The sequence below is a fragment of the Gossypium arboreum genome, unplaced genomic scaffold (genome assembly GCF_025698485.1).
Source record: "Gossypium arboreum isolate Shixiya-1 unplaced genomic scaffold, ASM2569848v2 Contig00305, whole genome shotgun sequence".
NCBI lineage: Eukaryota > Viridiplantae > Streptophyta > Magnoliopsida > Malvales > Malvaceae > Gossypium > Gossypium arboreum.
The window spans coordinates 1-17,330 of record NW_026440421.1 but is presented as its reverse complement, the minus strand read 5'-3'; the positions used below and the strand labels follow the sequence as shown (position 1 = coordinate 17,330).

The 17,330-nt window shown below is 38.3% G+C and overlaps 1 long non-coding RNA gene across 1 annotated transcript; it reads left to right on the top strand.

Annotated features, from left to right (window-relative positions):
* The first annotated feature begins 1,465 nt into the window (after positions 1-1,465).
* On the top strand, positions 1,466-17,122 carry LOC128288850 (uncharacterized). Its single transcript, XR_008278805.1, has 2 exons — positions 1,466-1,577; positions 16,732-17,122. It is a non-coding gene; the product is annotated as an uncharacterized LOC128288850 (long non-coding RNA).
* Positions 17,123-17,330: the final 208 nt, after the last annotated feature.

Genomic DNA, 17,330 nt, shown 5'->3' with positions numbered 1-17,330 from the left:
AACAATTATAACACACAATGGCAATAACATAACATATGTCAATTAAATAATAAGCTTAATAAACACGAATTGAGGTAATAATATAAAATGATTTGAATCAAACCAATAGATAGTCTTAAATGTAAAATATATACATAAAGGATTTTAAAATAAATACTATAAAGGCAGCTTAAAGTAAATAAAAAATTTAAAATCATTAATGAAAAGTTTAAAATCATAATACATAAAAAGGAGTTCAAAATAAATAATATACATAGTATAAAAACTTATCATAAATATATGCATAAAAAATAAACAATGTACAAAGAGTTTAAGATAAAGACATATGAAAATTTGAAAATAAATGCCCTATCTGAAAAGGCGTTTAAGAATAATCATTATGTAAATTTAAAAATAATAAGTAATTCAAAATGATATATAAAAGGTCCAAAATGAATAAATGAAAAGTAATGTAAAATGATTAACATGTATATAATAATTTAAAATGATATGTAAAACTAAAGCGTTATAAAATAGACAATATATAAGATAGTTTATGATGAATAATAAAATAAGTCAAAAATAAATATTATGCAGATAGAAATTTAAAATAGATAACGTACAAAACATTTAAAAAGGGTATACATAGAAAATGGATGACACATATAGAAATTGAAGTAAAAATATACAAAAAAATTTAAAATACATAATAAAACAGTTTAGAATAAATAATACAATTTAATTAATTTAAAATAAACAATGGATAAAGCAATTTAAAGTATATGAAATAATTTAAAATAACAGATATCTAAGACAATTTAAAACAAGATAATATATAAAATTTAAGGTAAATGAAAATAGTTTAAGATAAACAAATAAAAGAAAGGCTTAGATTGATGTGAAAAGGGGAAATTACAAATAACAATAAAAATTAAGGGTCCAAATTCAAATAAAATGAATACGAATATTAAAAGGACTAAATTAAAATCTAAATAAAATTAAAGAAAGAATTCAAAAAGAAAAAGAAGGGTAATAGACTTATTTAAAATGTGCGAAACCTCGAGGAATTGGTTGGGAAATTTTCCCAACCCCTTATGCACAACATTTAATTTGTCTAGGTCGGGGACCAAATCGTGATGAAACAAAATAATTGGGCACTATTTGAAAGGATAAAACGCAAATCGAGGATCAAATCAAGGGTCGAAAAGGGGAAGGGTCAAAGTGGGCAATTTCCCATTCAAGGGAGACATGCGGACCCTCCTTTCTAAACGGTGTTGTTTGCTCCTTTCATTTAAGCTAAAAATTTCCTTTTTTAAAGATTTCATTCTTTTTCTGCTGTTTAAAACTTTTAAACACCCCCATTTCAATTCCTCTGCTATGGTTTTAAGCCCCCATTTTGCTCAACATATGACCACCTGCGCCACCACCGTGTTTGGTGGTGGTGATACACCAAAATGAGTCGCTCGGCTGGTTCCAAGAGGGGTTCGAAGGCCTGGCCTTCTTTGAGTCAGAAGGAAACGAGGAAAATAGATCCCCACCCCTTTTTAGTCCCGACGACCGAGGGGAGACCTCCGGCGACGCAACAGCGAACGATTCAGGTGAGGTTCCTCTCTCCTTTTCTTTTCTTGTTTTATATCTACTCTTACTTAATAGATTTGTGTTAAAATCAAAATGAAATATTAAAGAAATGAAAAAAAACGAAAATGAAGATAAAGAAAAGTAAAGCCAAACATCAACCTTTTTTGCTGGTATATTGCTTTTTGATTGCCTAGTATGCGTAAAAAAACAAAGAAGTCGAATGTGGCCTTTTATAGCTGAAGATCGACTCATTCTACTTCTATTATCTATTTTTCTTTCTTGTTTTTTTGCTCTTTGTTTTCTGCTTCTTTTTGTTTTTTTGCTTGTTGTTTGTTTGTCTGTTGCTTGCATGCTTGCAGGTGGTGTCAGATGCGCGTGAGGCCTGCGATTGGTGGTGTATCTTTGTGGCCATTTGGTGAAGAGTGGCGGCAGACAAGGTAGGGGTTAGGGTTGCTGAAACATTTTGGGTAGTTGGGCTATTAGGGTTAGTTTAGGTAATGGGCTAACAGGATTTTGATTTGGGCTTGTTTAATAATTGGGTTATTTGTAAATTGACTGTTTATATTTTTTTGAACTCTTTTTGTTATTTTGGGTCTATTAACTTGGGCCAAAATTGGCCATTACAGCTGCCCCTCTTTGTTCATTGTCGCGTAGCGAGAATAGAGCAAAGACCTTAAAATGGCCAATTTTGCCCAATCTCATCGAATCTTGACTTCTTTTATTCTTCGAATAGCCTCATTCCAATCCTCTGTATCTTCAGAGGTATAGGAGTTGTTGCTACGACTTGTTTCAATGCGATATCGGGGAGAAGAGATTAGTAGCTTCGGTCTACCCCGCTAGAACTTCAAAGAGATAAGACTTGGTATTTTCAATCTGCTCCACTGCATCTTCAGGGAGATAAGGCTAATGGCTTTAATCCATACTACCGCAAGTTCAGAGAGGTAAGATTTGTCATGGTAGATTTGATCCAACCTACTACAACTTCAGAGGTATATGATTTATAGCTTTAATCTGCTCTACTGCAACTTCAGAGAGATAAGATTCGCTGCCATAAGTCTACTCCACTGCAACTTTAAGGAGATCTATTGTGGCTTTTAGCCGCTCCAACGCCATTTCAGGGAGAAGATACTTGATTTCAACTCGTTACACTACCGCTAGGGGTTAAGGCCCATCATCTTCGATCTGTTTCCCTACTACTTAGGGGTTAGGATCTATAAATGCGACTTGTTACCCTACCGCTTAGGGGTTAAAGCCCATCATCTTTGATTTGCTCCACTACCGCTAGGAGACAAAATCACCGCCTCGATCTGCTCCACTCGCAACTTCGGGAGATAAGATCTGCAATCTCCACCTACTCCACTCATCGCTAGGAGATAGGATGGTGGCTTAGATCTGTTCCACTCATGGTTAGGGAGACGAGATTCGCCGTCTTCGATCTGTTCCATCAGAACCCAGGAGACAAGATCTGCGATCTTCACTTGTTACCCTACTGCTAGGGGTTAAAGCTTGTGAACTTACTAATTTTAGGGATATGACCGTAGAATCGGTTTCATGTATCTAGGCTTATGTCAAATGATTAGGATGCTATGGTCGAATCAAATGCTCCTAACTAGATGTGATGAATGTGTCAAATAATTAGGATGGTATGATCGAAATGAATCAAATGCTCTTAATTAAACGTGTTATGAATGAATCAAATAACTAGGATGTTTGTGATTGAAATGAATCAAATGCTCCTAATTAGATGTGTTATGAATGATGTATGAATGAAAATGTCATTTTTGAATTTTTTTGCCTAATTTGGTATTACTCGTTGTTCATCAACGTATTATTCTCGCTTTCCTTCGATTGGTACCTCGATGAAAACCCCAAGAATAATCACAATCTGGCTATTCTTCCTCTAACGTTTCTAACCCTTAAATTTGGGTAATTCAAACCAATTAGTCCCGTTTCAGGTCCTTGTATCATTTAGAAGCTTTTCGAGTAATATGCAAAACTCTTTGTGAATATTATTAGTCCATTAATCATCATTTCAATGAAAACACTCGACAAAGGTTGTCGATTAGACAAAATGGAATTTTATTTGAGAACAAAACTCAAAATGAATAGGGTAATCAAGATAGTAAATTTGCTTAGATACAAAATGAAAACTAACGAATTAATCGAGATAACATATTCTGCCAAAAAAAATGTAAAGTGAATGAGATAAGAATAAGTGTCCCAGATATCGTAGTATGAACTTCTCTGCACAAATTTCTCGAGGACCCTTTGAACTCGGTATACATTAGAAGATCAAGAGTATTTTGTCGATGCCCCAAGATGTAGCATCCCTCCTTCTTGTCAATTCAGAGGAAACAGGGCCACTGCATGCCCCTAACTTTGATCAAAATTTGATCGCCCATTCCTGGGTTTTCAACTCAAAACCCCTTTGGTCTCAAAGCGCCCTTTTACGGGTTTTCGCCTTGGCCTCTCCGTTTTTTTTTTTTTTTTTTAGGTAAAATACCTCTTGACCGAATCTGAATTCACGGGATTAGGCAAGCTTTTACCATCCATCTCGGTCAAAATCAAAGCCCCTCCAGAGAAAGCCTTCTTTACCACATAAGGTCCCTCCCAATTCGGCATCCATTTTCCTCTGAAGTCCTTTTGTATGGGAAGGATCTTTTTCAATACGAGGTCTCCTTCATGGAATTCTCTAGGGCGAACCTTCTTATTGTAAGCCCGCATCATTCTCTTTTGATACATTTGACCATGACGGATAGCCTTTAGCCTCTTTTCCTCAATCAAGTTCAACTGGTCGTATCGAGACTGGATCCATTCTGCTTCATCTAACTTTAGTTCTGAAAGCACACGTAAAGAGGGAATCTCGACCTCAATAGGTAGAACCGCCTCCATTCCATAAACTAAAGAGAATGGTGTTGCCCCGGTAGATGTTCTGACTGACGTCCGGTAGGCATACAGGGCAAATGGTAATTTCTCGTGCCAATCTTTATAGGTCTCAGTCATTTTTCCTATGATTTTCTTTATATTTTTATTGGCCGCTTCTACTGCACCATTCATCTTTGGGCGATACGGTGACGAGTTATGATGTTTAATCTTGAACTGGCTACAGACCTCTGCTATCGTGCTATTATTCAAGTTCAGTGCATTGTCCGATATGATTCGCTCAGGCATCCCATATCGACATATGATTTCTTTCTTCAAGAACTTACTGACTGCCGACTTTGTGATGTTGGCATAAGAAGTGGCCTCCACCCATTTGGTGAAGTAATCTATAACCACAAAGATGAAACGATGACTATTAGATGCCTTTGGTGAGATTGGCCCAATGACATCCATGCCCCACATGGAGAAAGGCCATGGAGAAGTCATGGCGTGAAGGGGTGAAGGAGGTACAAGAATTTTATCTCCATAGATTTGGTATTTATGGCACTTCTTGGCATAGTTGATGCAATCTCCTTCCATAGTAGACCAATAATATCCGAATCTCATGATCTGTCTGGCCATGGTGAAACCATTAGCATGCGTAACACAGACACCCTCATGAACCTCTTCTAGGATTTGCTTAGCCTCGACAATGGCCCACACATCTTAGGAGCACTTGGTCTTTTCTTCTTTATACAGATTTCTCCATCCAAGACATAGTCACCGCCAACCTTCTTAATGTCCTCTTGTCATTCTCGATCGCTGGTCCGGGTATTCACGACTCTTCACATATCGTAAAATATCCCGATACCAAGGATGGTCATCTTTCTTTCTTCTTCTTCGACGTTGCAGCAATGAGCCGGAGCCTCATAAATGCTCATTTGGATAGGCTTCATATCCTCTTGCTTGTTCACTTTGATCATAAAAGCTAAAGTTGCCAAGGCATCAGCCATCTGGTTTTCATCTCGTGGGAGATAGCAGAAAGTGATATCGCCAAACTCCTCGATTAACTCAAGAACCAGTCTTCGATAACTGATCAGCTTGGGATCTCTTGTCTCCCATTCACCTTTAAGCTGATAGATCACTAGCGCAGAATCTCCGTATACCTTTAATACTTTTATTTTATGTTCTATGGCTGCACGGATGCCCATGATGCATGCCTCGTATTCCGGCATGTTGTTTGTGCAGTCAAAATCTAATTTACTAGCGAAAGGATAATGATCTCCGTTTGGGGATACCAAGACTGCCCCGATTCCATTACCTACAGCATTTGAAGCTCCGTCAAAATTCAACTTCCAAGGGTGGCCTTCTTGAGAGTCTTCTTCTGTGGTTGCAACATACATTAGATCCTCATTCGGGAAATCAAAGCTCAATGGCTCATAATCTTCTAGAGCTCTACTGGCCAGAAAGTCTGCTATTGCACTCCCCTTTACAGCCTTTTGATTCACGTAGACTATGTAGAACTCAGAAAGTAGAATTTGCCAACGAGCCATTCTTCCGTTCAAAGCGTTTGATTCCATCATGTATTTCAAAGGGTCCAGTTTTGAGATGAGCCAAGTTGTGTGGTACAACATGTATTGCCTCAGTCTTCGGGTTGTCCAAATCAAAGCACAACACAACTTCTCGATCGGCGAATATCTCGTTTCACATTCAGTGAATTTCTTGCTGAGATAGTATATTGCTCTTTCTTTTCTTCCAGTCTCGTCATGTTGGCCTAGCACGCATCCCATGGAATTCTCGAACACCGTCAAGTACAATATCAGTGATTTATCCGAACAAGGTGGCATCAGTACTGGGGCATTGGATAGGTAATGCTTGACCTTGTCAAAAGTTCTCTGGCACTCCTCATCCCAAACACCTAGATTATGCTTCCTAAGGAGACGAAATATCGGATCACATCTTTCTATCAGTTGTGAGATGAACCGAGCGATGCAATTCAGCCTTCCTAGGAAACCTCGAACTTCTTTTTGAGTACGTGGTGGAGGTAATTCTTGTATAGCCCTGACTTTATCTGGGTCGATCTCAATTCCTTTTTCACTGACCACAAATCCCAACAGTTTTCCTGACTGGGCTCCGAATGTACACTTTGCGGGGTTGAGTTTTAGTTGGAACTTCCTTAACCTTAAGAATAGTTTCCTCAGGACCTGCACATGTTCATTTTCTGTTCTGGATTTTGCAATCATGTCATCGACATAAACTTCGATCTCCTTGTGCATCATATCATGGAATAAAGTTACTATAGCTCTCTGATATGTTGCCCCCACGTTTTTTTGCCCGAATGGCATAACTTTATAACAAAATGTTCCTCACATGGTTACGAATATGGTCTTTTCCATGTCTTCCGGATGCATCTTTATTGTATCCCGAGAAGCCGTCCATGAACGAGAAAAGTGAGTAACCCGCCGTGTTATCCACTAATGTATCAATGTGAGGCAACGGAAAGTTATCTTTTGGGCTGGCTTTGTTTAGATCCCGATAATCTACGCACATCTGTACCTTTCCATCTTTCTTAGGAACTGGGACTATATTGGCCACCCATTCTGAGTACTCGACCACTTGTAAGAAATCGGCGTCGAACTGCTTCTTGACCTCTTCTTTTATTTTCAACAAAACATCGGGTCTCATCCGTCGGAGTTTCTGTTGAACTGGCTTGCACTCTTCCTTTATAGGGAGTCGATGTACCACGATATCGGTATTCAATCTGGGCATGTCTTTATATGACCAGGCGAAGACATCCTTGAATTCCCGGAGTAACTCGATGAGGTCTCGCTTTGTTTCTGCAGCGATACTAGCTCCAATTTTCACCTCTTTTCCTTCTCCTAAGCTCACAATTTCCACCGACTCTTTGTGAGGTAAGATTTGTTTCTCGTCTTGTTCTACCATCCTTAACAAATCAGGAGATAGGTTACAGCCTTGGTCATCTTCAAAATCCTGAGAATCATCCATACACACATCTTGCTCAAAAGGAAATTCTGAGTCGCTGGTAATATCGCTCATATCATTGATATCTGGGGACCTGTTATGGATGAAGAAAGAAATCCAAAGAACAATGAATCTAAGAATATTTTATTTGTATGGTATGATTATGAATGAATTGGAAAGAATAAAAGAATATTCACTCAAGATGATACGCAAAAATGCATTTTTCATTGAAATAACGATATTTGGACATATGCCTATTTCATAAAAGGATTCTTATCGCCTAGGTTTAGAGCAATAAGCTTGTTTTGAACATTACTCGAGTTAACCCTAAAAGTTACAGGATCTCCTCCACGGTCCAATTGTTCAAAACGCTTCTGGGGATGTAAGGGCGAATTCACTAAATTTTCTTGATTTTCCCTTCGATATGGCGTTAATGCTCAAACTGTCCAATATTTTTTCGGCGGGCTCTTTCCTTGTCAATCTTCCTTTAGAGTGAATAGTCCCTCCTGAGACGAATGTTTTGGATAAATGAGGGAAGGTCATCGGCTCCCACTTGACCTTCTCACCGCACAAACGCGCTCTCCTTATCTCTTGCCTTTTCTCCAGCTCTTTCTTCTTTTGCTTTACATCTGGCTTAAATCCTAAGCCAAAGCGGTCTCGTTTTTCTTTCAACACTGGTACCTCGATCCTTCCTTGGAGGCATCTTCCAAGTCCTTTCCCTGGCAAAGCTCCTTTGCCAACAGTTAATCGTAGGCCCATCCTTGTGGTTTTGGATATTCTAGGTGCTGCGATCTTGTTTCCTTCAACGATGAATGTAGCATTGACAAATTCTAGTGATCGAAAAGAACACTCTATCGCCTGTACCTACGTACGGCGCATCACTAGTAAGAGATGCAATGATATCTTCCTCCGCGTTTATCGTTACCAACCTACCCTCAGTTACCAACTTCAACTTTTGGTGTAGGGACGACAGACTTGCCCGCCGAGTGAATTCACGGTCTCCCCAACAGACAATTGTATGATGGCTTGATGTCCATTACCAAGAAGTCTACCTCGTATGTATTTGGGCCAATCAAGAGAGGTATCTCGATCCTTCCCATCACTTTTCTTTCCGTACCGTCGAATGCTCTCACGACGTTTTGACATGTCTTCATGTGAGAGTTATCCACTGGCAACCTATTTAACGTGGACAAGGGCATGACATTCAATGCCGATCCATTATCAATCAATACCCCTGGCAATGTGTATCTTTTGCAGCGAGTGGTAATGTGTAGGGCCTTTGTAGATCCCATGCCTCCCGGTGGTATTTCATCATCATTAAAGAAAATAAAATTATCCGCGCTGATATTATTGACTAGGCGATCGAGTTTGTTGACAGAGATGTCATCCGCAACATATGTTTCATTTAAAACCTTCATCAATGTACTTCGGTGAGTATCTGAACTCAAGAGCAAGGCTAGTACGGATATATGAGCTGACTGTTTGTGCAATTGCTCCACAACAGATTCTATTGTGTTTTAAGAATTTTAAGAATTCCTTAACCTCTTTTTCGCCATGTGCTCATTGACGGGTGATTCGGGTCTGGTCGTCTTTTCCTTTTCTTGTTCAATGACCACGGATTTTCCTTTAGCTGATTCTGCCTTTGTGTTCGGAGTATAACGCCTTCATTGCACAGATAGAAACCCTCGTCTTGACCTTTCTCAAAAGCGATAATCGGATTCTCCTCCGGGATCGTTACATTGCAATGTAATTTCAAGGAACCCTTTGCTATCCTTATAAGGGAAAGTAATGGGCTTTTGAATTATGACCCTTGGCGCAATTGGTACTCCGACTTCACTGACTCTTGGTCGGGATATAATTACGACCGGGTGATTGACCTCTCGGACATTGTTGGTTGGCCCTTGCTCTGACGTGCACACATCTTCTCCCTCGAGGCCCTCAAAGAATTCAATCTCTTTATTTTCCATCAATATCTGTACCATTGCCCTGAATTCATTGCACTCCTGGATCTCATGACCCTCTTCGTTGTGATATTCGCAGTAGTATTTTACGCCTTCGGGCTTCTCCCCTAAACCTTGTGTAAGTAAACCTTCTTCTACCATTTTCTTCCAAACCCACTTCAATGGAGTCTTTACCTCTGATATATCTATCTTGGTTCTCCTCCCTTCATTTTCTACTATCGCATTTACCCCTTCATCCGAATGACTGGTAACAATTTCCGCCACATTAGGTCCTGGGATCATCGAACTTCACAATGCCCATCTTTATGAACCTTTCGACCAATTTCTTGAAGGCGTTGCGCTTTTCAATTGTGTGTCCCGAGATTTACGCATGGTATTCAGATTGAGCGCTTTGCGCCATACCACTTAGGGAATGGAGGTTGCATGGGTTTTAGGTAAAATGGGGACACTACATGTGCGTCGAATGTGTTCTTGTAAAGCTCCTTATACGTCATTGGAATTGGCGTGAATTGAACTCTTTCGTGTTAGGCCTTGGGTTGGAATCTCGCCTTGTAGGGCCTCGATGGCTAGTAGTCACCGCCTTTGGTTGGCTCAACGTGGTGGCTTGGAATAACTTTTATTGTATATGCTTGCATTGTTTACTTCACTTTCTTTCCTTCTAGGAGCCGATCTTTTGGCACTTTCTCCCGCTTCAATTTTCCCACATCTCACCGCATTTTCTATCATCTCCCCGGACATTACTATGTCCGAGAAGCTTTTAGTAGCACTTCTTAACATGTGGTTAATGAATAGGGCCTTTAGAGTGTTGATAAATAGCACGGTCGTTTCCTTCTCCAAGAGGGGTGGCTGAACTTGCATCGCTATTTCCCTCCACCGTTGTGCATACTATTTGAAGGTTTCACTCGGCTTCTTTTCCATGTTTTGTAGGGTAATTCTGTCAGGTGCTATGTCCGTCACGTGACCGTATTGTTTCATGAAAGCTTGAGCCAAGTCCTTCCACGAACCAATTTGGGCACGGCTGAGCTGGTTATACCACTTGGTCGCAGATCCGATCAGACTGTCCTGGAAACAGTGGATCAACAGCTGATCATTGTTAACATACCCTGTCATCCTTCGACAGAACATCGTAATATGAGCTTCGGGATGGCTCGTCCGTTATACTTTTCGAACTCCGGGTTTTAAATTTCGTGGGAGGACCAGATCTGGGACTAAGCTTAAGTCATTAGCATCTATCCCGCCACAAGAATCAATGACTTCCATTGCTTTGAATTTTTCCTCAAGCCATTTGCACCGATTATCGAGTTGTTTTGCCATATCTACTTTTCCTTTCTCCATTTCTGCTATGTTATCAAGGTCCGGAACAAATGGATTAACTAGATTATCCCCAGGATTAGAGCCTGATCCTATAGGAATGTTTATTGGTGTCGAGGCAATGGCCTGGTATTGCTGGGGCTTAATAGTGACGGATACCGTTCGTGGATGCTCCTCCGATTGTGGTTGAGTGTTTATCGGAGCAAAGCCTGGAGGATAGATAGGGTCTTCATTATCGTTCCCCATGGTGCTCTTCCCTTTCTCGCGTTCTCTAGCCAGCAACTGCGCCAACTGGCCTATTAGATTATTTTGGGATTCTTCCATTTTTTCTTTCATATCTTGTTATATCTTAGCCAGTTGCTCTTGCATCTGTGCTTGTAATTGCTCTTGCATTTCCTTTGCATTTGTTCTATTCTCTAATCTCGATCCATTGCTTTGGTTTCTGGCGGTATAGTAGTCGTATTCGGTTGGTTGATTCTCGTTGGTTTTCGATTAATCGAAATAATTTTGTTTAATCGTGGTCTTTTCACGAAATTTAATGCACATGATGAAATGTAATGCAAATGAATGAATGTAAAACAAAAAAGGCGTTGATTCTAATTCAATTTCATTAGAAGAACTTCACTAGAAGAAAAATTTCTTTACATAGAACGGATGATTACATATACGACTTTGCCCTAATGCCCAAAGCCTTAATTTTTCTAAGGAGCCAAGCTAGTTTTCTACTCGATCGATTCTCGACTCGTACTTTAAGCTTAATACATCAGCTTGGATCGCCAAGGTTTGCAAGTGATCGGCTACCTCTCGAACCTGAGCCACAGCTTCGCTCATGACATAATCTCTATCTCTAATCTGGTTCTGAGAGTGGTGAAGTCGTTCCTGCAATGGTCGTTGTTTGCCTCAAGCTGTTCCACTCGAATTTTACTATCTAGTAGTGCAGTCTCGAGTTCTTCTACTTTTCCTTTCAACTCTTCGATCCTGCTCAGACTAGCTTTCAGCTCAATTACCGAATTACAGCTACGATGTTGATGAAGTGATCTTTCCAATTCAACCACCCGGGCACGTAACTTCTCCTTTTCGCTTTGGCTTTCTAACAAACTCTTTTTCGAGTGTCCTCTCGATTCGGGCATCTTGAAACCTTTTCTCCCAATGGTCGGCTCTAGTTTTTTCCACTTTGATCTCTTGACGCCATTGCTCTGACGTTTTACCTAAACCGGCAGTTCTTATTAACATACGCAGCTTCTTGTAATCGATTTTCAAACTATCCAAACCTTCCTCGGCCTTGTTCTTTCCTTTTCTTAACTTCTCAGCCTCTAGCTTGTGGACATCGACGTCTAATCCCAATTTCATTTTCTCTTCTTCTAGCTGCTCTATCTTCTTCCCCAACTCTGAGTTCTTTTTCTCAAAGTCTTGTTTAATGATCTCTAACTCGGATGGGATAACCCGTAAATGCTCCTCTATCGGTTGAGTATTCCCTTGATTCGACCTAGGGATGTTGTCGTTGACTCTCTTACCCCACCACCATTCATACCCGGGGGTGGTCATCGGGCCTGCGGTAAATCCTTTCATTCTTCGAGCTTGGTTCCATACATCTGACACCTCGCGAACCCTCTTCTTATAATTATTGTCTTTATAGGAGAACTCACATTGTGCCAAACCCTATGTCACTGGTATAAATTGCCTTGATCGATATTGCCTTAACACTATCAATGGAGCGTATCCAACGGCTCCCCATATTCCGGCCAGAGGGACCCAGTCAAAATCACCGTACCTATATAAGATCTCGTCAGGAATCAACCACGGAGCTCTCCATTCAACGTCTTTGGCCCGCAAATTCTGGAGAATAGTTATCCATTTCTCTTCTGAGATGTCGTCCCGCCTCGGTATGGCCACGAATTCCTTAATGGGAATAATCCTTAGAAAACCCGATAAGAGACCTTCTCCACCCTCCGAAAATGGCTATGGAACCAAGCCAAAGAAGTGAGCACAACCAATAATCTTCCTCGCTTTGCTCTCAAGGCATGCATTCAAGGATCCGAAAGTTTCGCTAGTATTATCGGGACAGTGTAGTACCTTTATCAAGCGGGTCGAATAGATCTAAGACCGCTTCATCTATGTGTCCTAGCGCATTGGGAAAGATGATCAAACCGTAGAGGCTTAAGGCAAAAACATCAACCCTTTTCTTCGAATCCGGGTGCGCAAGAATCAAGTCCCTCAAATTCCTCCAAGGAATACACTTACTATCCCCTTTTTGCTTGATGCGGGTTGCAACCCATTGCTCGCTCATCCCCGTTACATTCATCAACTTCTTCAAAAGGAGGATGTTGACAGTCTTGAATAGGCCCCGTCACCAATCTTTGGGCAATTAAGTAACGCCATGTATTCCTCCACAAGAGGTACTAAATCAACTTCTCCGAAGGTGAAGCAACTGTAAGCAGGGTTCCAAAACTGCGCGAAAGCCCGGAACAAGTACTTATCCACCTTTACATCGAGCAAATAGGGTAAATCGCCGTAGTTACAATAAAAGAGTTGCTTGACTTCACCATTCCAACTATTCCATATATCCTTTAACTCTTGCAGGTTATTTTGAGTCACACTCATGCGAGTGAAATCCCACAACTCCGATTCATATCCCTCGGTCAAACTATCTCCTTTCTCTTGTTGCGTTCTTTCAGACCACACTCGGACGGCCGCATTATTCTCCACTCTATCAAGAAATCCTTTTTCCATGCTAAACTCTTCTATTTAGTAATTGAACGTAAATCAACACCCTTTTATGATGAAATGCCATGCGAAAACAATCAAAACACAACAAGTTAGTATTATATACAAAGAATAGAATTCAAAACAAATAAGGAGTAAATAAACGCCTAATAGGGTAACCACTAGGGTTCGTGTGGTTCTACCTAGGTAGGCTCCTAGGGCTCATTACATGTAGTTCGGTTCTAAGGTAAAGGTACACGAACCAAGATTCCTCGACCCTCGCCCATTATAGGCTCATACGGACCGAGTTCGATTCGAGGGAATACATTTCCCTACGGCTATATCGGAGATGAAAACCTCACGAAGACGCAGTACGGATGTATCCCAAAGCGATCCACTATCCTATACTGAGGTGAAGACCTCACGAAGAGTAGTTTCTCACTTTCACTTAAGAGGTGAAATTGACCAATAATGCGATGCAATATGCAAAGAAACATCATAGAACTAAACTACTTAAATCAAGCATATTATGAAGAAGGCCACGAAAATAACAAACAATATGCAATGCAGATAATTTAAAACCGATTTTCAATTTTCAAAAAACAAAAATTAACCAATTTAAGGCTTGACTCTCGAATTCCCCGATTAGAGTCGCCAAGTCGTCGAAACCATTTTTTTTGAAAACGGGAATCGACTTGATTTTGAAAACGAAATTTAAAAAGGGAGTCGCCACCGATCTTGATTTGGTGTGATCGGGTCACCTTTATTTTAATAAAACAATTTTAGTTTACTAAAACGGCATTTTGGTCTCTGAAATCCAAGAGAACGAGTTCTATGATCGGTTACGTGCATGAGGAAGGATTAGCACCCTCGACACGCCCAAAAATTGGTACCAAATTGACTAATTAGTGTCTAAATGTTGAAAATTGAAAATCGAGAATGGATTTGGAATACGATCTTTTCTTGTTAATATTGATTTTAAAATCTTTGAACTAGCTCAAAACAATTTGTTTAGAGATTTCCTTATCTCGAGATATCGGAGTATCACATCCCGTAAGTTAGGACACAATACCATGAATTCCCGAGCACAAGGTTGTCTTCTAATTTAAACGAGAATTTCATGTGTTTTAAAACTCGAAAAGGATATTTTTCTATTTAGAAATAACGAGAAAATCGAAACCCCGTAAGTTAGGGCACAATTCCTCGATATCTCAAAATGCATAACATTGCCTTATTTGAAAATTTTCATTTTTGAATAGTAGCGAATGTAATATTTAAACAACAAGTGTTATTTATTTAGGTTAAAATAAGGTGATTTATTGGATAAATGTAGCGAAATTTAATTCATAAGGCAATAATGAAAAAAAAATGATGCATACATGAATAAAGTATTACGCGAGCAAATGACAATAGTGGAAATACGAATGAACGAATTATAACACACAATGGCAATAACATAACATATGTCAATTAAATAATAAGCTTAATAAATACGTAATTGAGGTAATAATATAAAATGATTTGAATCAAACCAATAGATAGTCTTAAATGTAAAATATATACATAAAGGATTTTAAAATAAATACTATAAAGGCAAACTTAAAGTAAATAAAAAATTTAAAATCATTAATGAAAAGTTTAAAATCATAATACATAAAAAGGAGTTCAAAATAAATAATATACATAGTATAAAAACTTATCATAAATATATGCATAAAAAAATAAACAATGTACAAAGAGTTTAAGATAAAGACATATGAAAATTTGAAAATAAATGCCCTATACTGAAAAGGCGGTTTAAGAATAATCATTATGTAAATTTAAAAATAATAAGTAATTCAAAAATGATATATAAAAGGTCCAAAATGAATAAATGAAAAGTAATGTAAAATGATTAACATGTATATAATAATTTAAAATGATATGTAAAACTAAAGCAAGATAAAATAGACAATATATAAGATAGTTTATGATGAATAATAAAAATAAGTCAAAAATAAATATTATGCGATAGAAATTTAAAATAGATAACGTACAAAACATTTAAAAGGGTATACATAGAAAATGGATGACACATATAGAAATTCGAAGTAAAATATACAAAAAATTTTAAAATACATAATAAAACAGTTTAGAATAAATAATACAATTTAATGAATTTAAAATAAACAATGGATAAAGCAATTTAAAGTATATGAAATAATTTAAAATAATGATATCTAAGACAATTTAAAACAAGATAATATATAAAATTTAAGGTAAATGAAAATAGTTTAAGATAAACAAATAAAAGAAAGGCTTAGATTGATGTGAAAAAGGGGGAAATTACAAATAACAATAAAAATTAAGGGTCCAAATTCAAATAAAATGAATACGAATATTAAAAGGACTAAATTAAAATCTAAATAAAATTAAAGAAAGAATTCAAAAAAGAAAAAGAAGGGTAATAGACTTATTTAAAATGTGCCGAAACCTCAAGGGATTGGTTGGGAAATTTTCCCCAACCCCTTATGCACAACATTTAATTTGTCTAGGTCAAGGACCAAATCAGCGATGAAACAAAATAATTGGGCACTATTTGAAAGGATAAAAACGCAAATCAGGATCAAATCAAGGGTCAGAAAAGGGGGAAGGGTCAAAGTGGGCAATTTCCCATTCAAGGGAGACATGCGGACCCCTCCCCTTTCTAAACGGTGTTGTTTGCTCCTTTCATTTAAGCTAAAAATTTTCCTTTTTTTTTAAAGATTTCATTCTTTTACTTCTGTTTAAAACTTTTAAACACCCCCATTTCAATTCCTCTGCTATGGTTTTAAGCCCCCATTTTGCTCGGTCATGCGACCACCGCGCCACCACCGTGTTTGGTGGCGGTGATACACCAAATGAGTCGCTCTACCGGGTTCCAAGAGGGATTCAAGGCTGGCCTTCTTTGAGTCGAAGGAAACGAGGAAAATAGATCCCACCCCTTTTTAGTCCCGACGACCGAGGAGACCTCCGGACATAATAATGAACGATTCAGGTGAGGTTCCTCTCTCCTTTTCTTTTCTTGTTTTATATCTACTCTTACTTAATAGATTTGTGTTAAAATCAAAATGAAATATTAAAGAAATGAAAAAAAACGAAAATGAAGATAAAGAAAAGTAAAGCCAAACATCAACCTTTTTTGCTGGTATATTGCTTTTTGATTGCCTAGTATGCGTAAAAAAACAAAGAAGTCGAAAGTGGCCTTTTATAGCTGAAGATCGACTCATTCTACTTCTATTATCTATTTTTTTTTCTTGTTTTTTTGCTCTTTGTTTTCTGCTTCTTTTTATTTTTTTGCTTGTTGTTTGTTTGTCTGTTGCTTGCATGCTTGCAGGTGGTGTCAGACGCGCGTGAGGCCTGCGATTGGTGGTGTATGCTGTGGCCATTTGGTGAAGAGTGGCGGCAGACAAAGTAGGGGTTAGGGTTGCTGAAACATTTTGGGTAGTTGGGCTATTAGGGTTAGTTTAGATAATGGGCTAACAGGATTTTGATTTGGGCTTGTTTAATAATTGGGTTATTTGTAAATTGACTGTTTATATTTTTTTGAACTCTTTTTATTATTTTGGGTCTATTAACTTGGGCCAAAATTGGCCATTACAATCAATATTTCTTCAGCCATTGCTTCACATTGCTGAAATTGTATTGGTCGGCGACATCATAAATTATCTACCAGATCTTCTCCTTGCATTCAATGACAAAAAGGCTGAAGCTCTGTTAACAGCAAAGGGTACTATTGAAATAGTTTGCATTTTATAGTAGAATTAATTCTTCCAAGTTTTTTTAAAAAAAATGTTCTGTTTGTCCTATAATTACAAATAGTTCCAATAATAATTTTCCTTGGTTTAAGGACATTGTATTGTTCTGTGTCTATAACGTTGCTATTATTTTTAAGTTATTCTGGAACTCTTTAATTTAAAATGAACAAATACACAT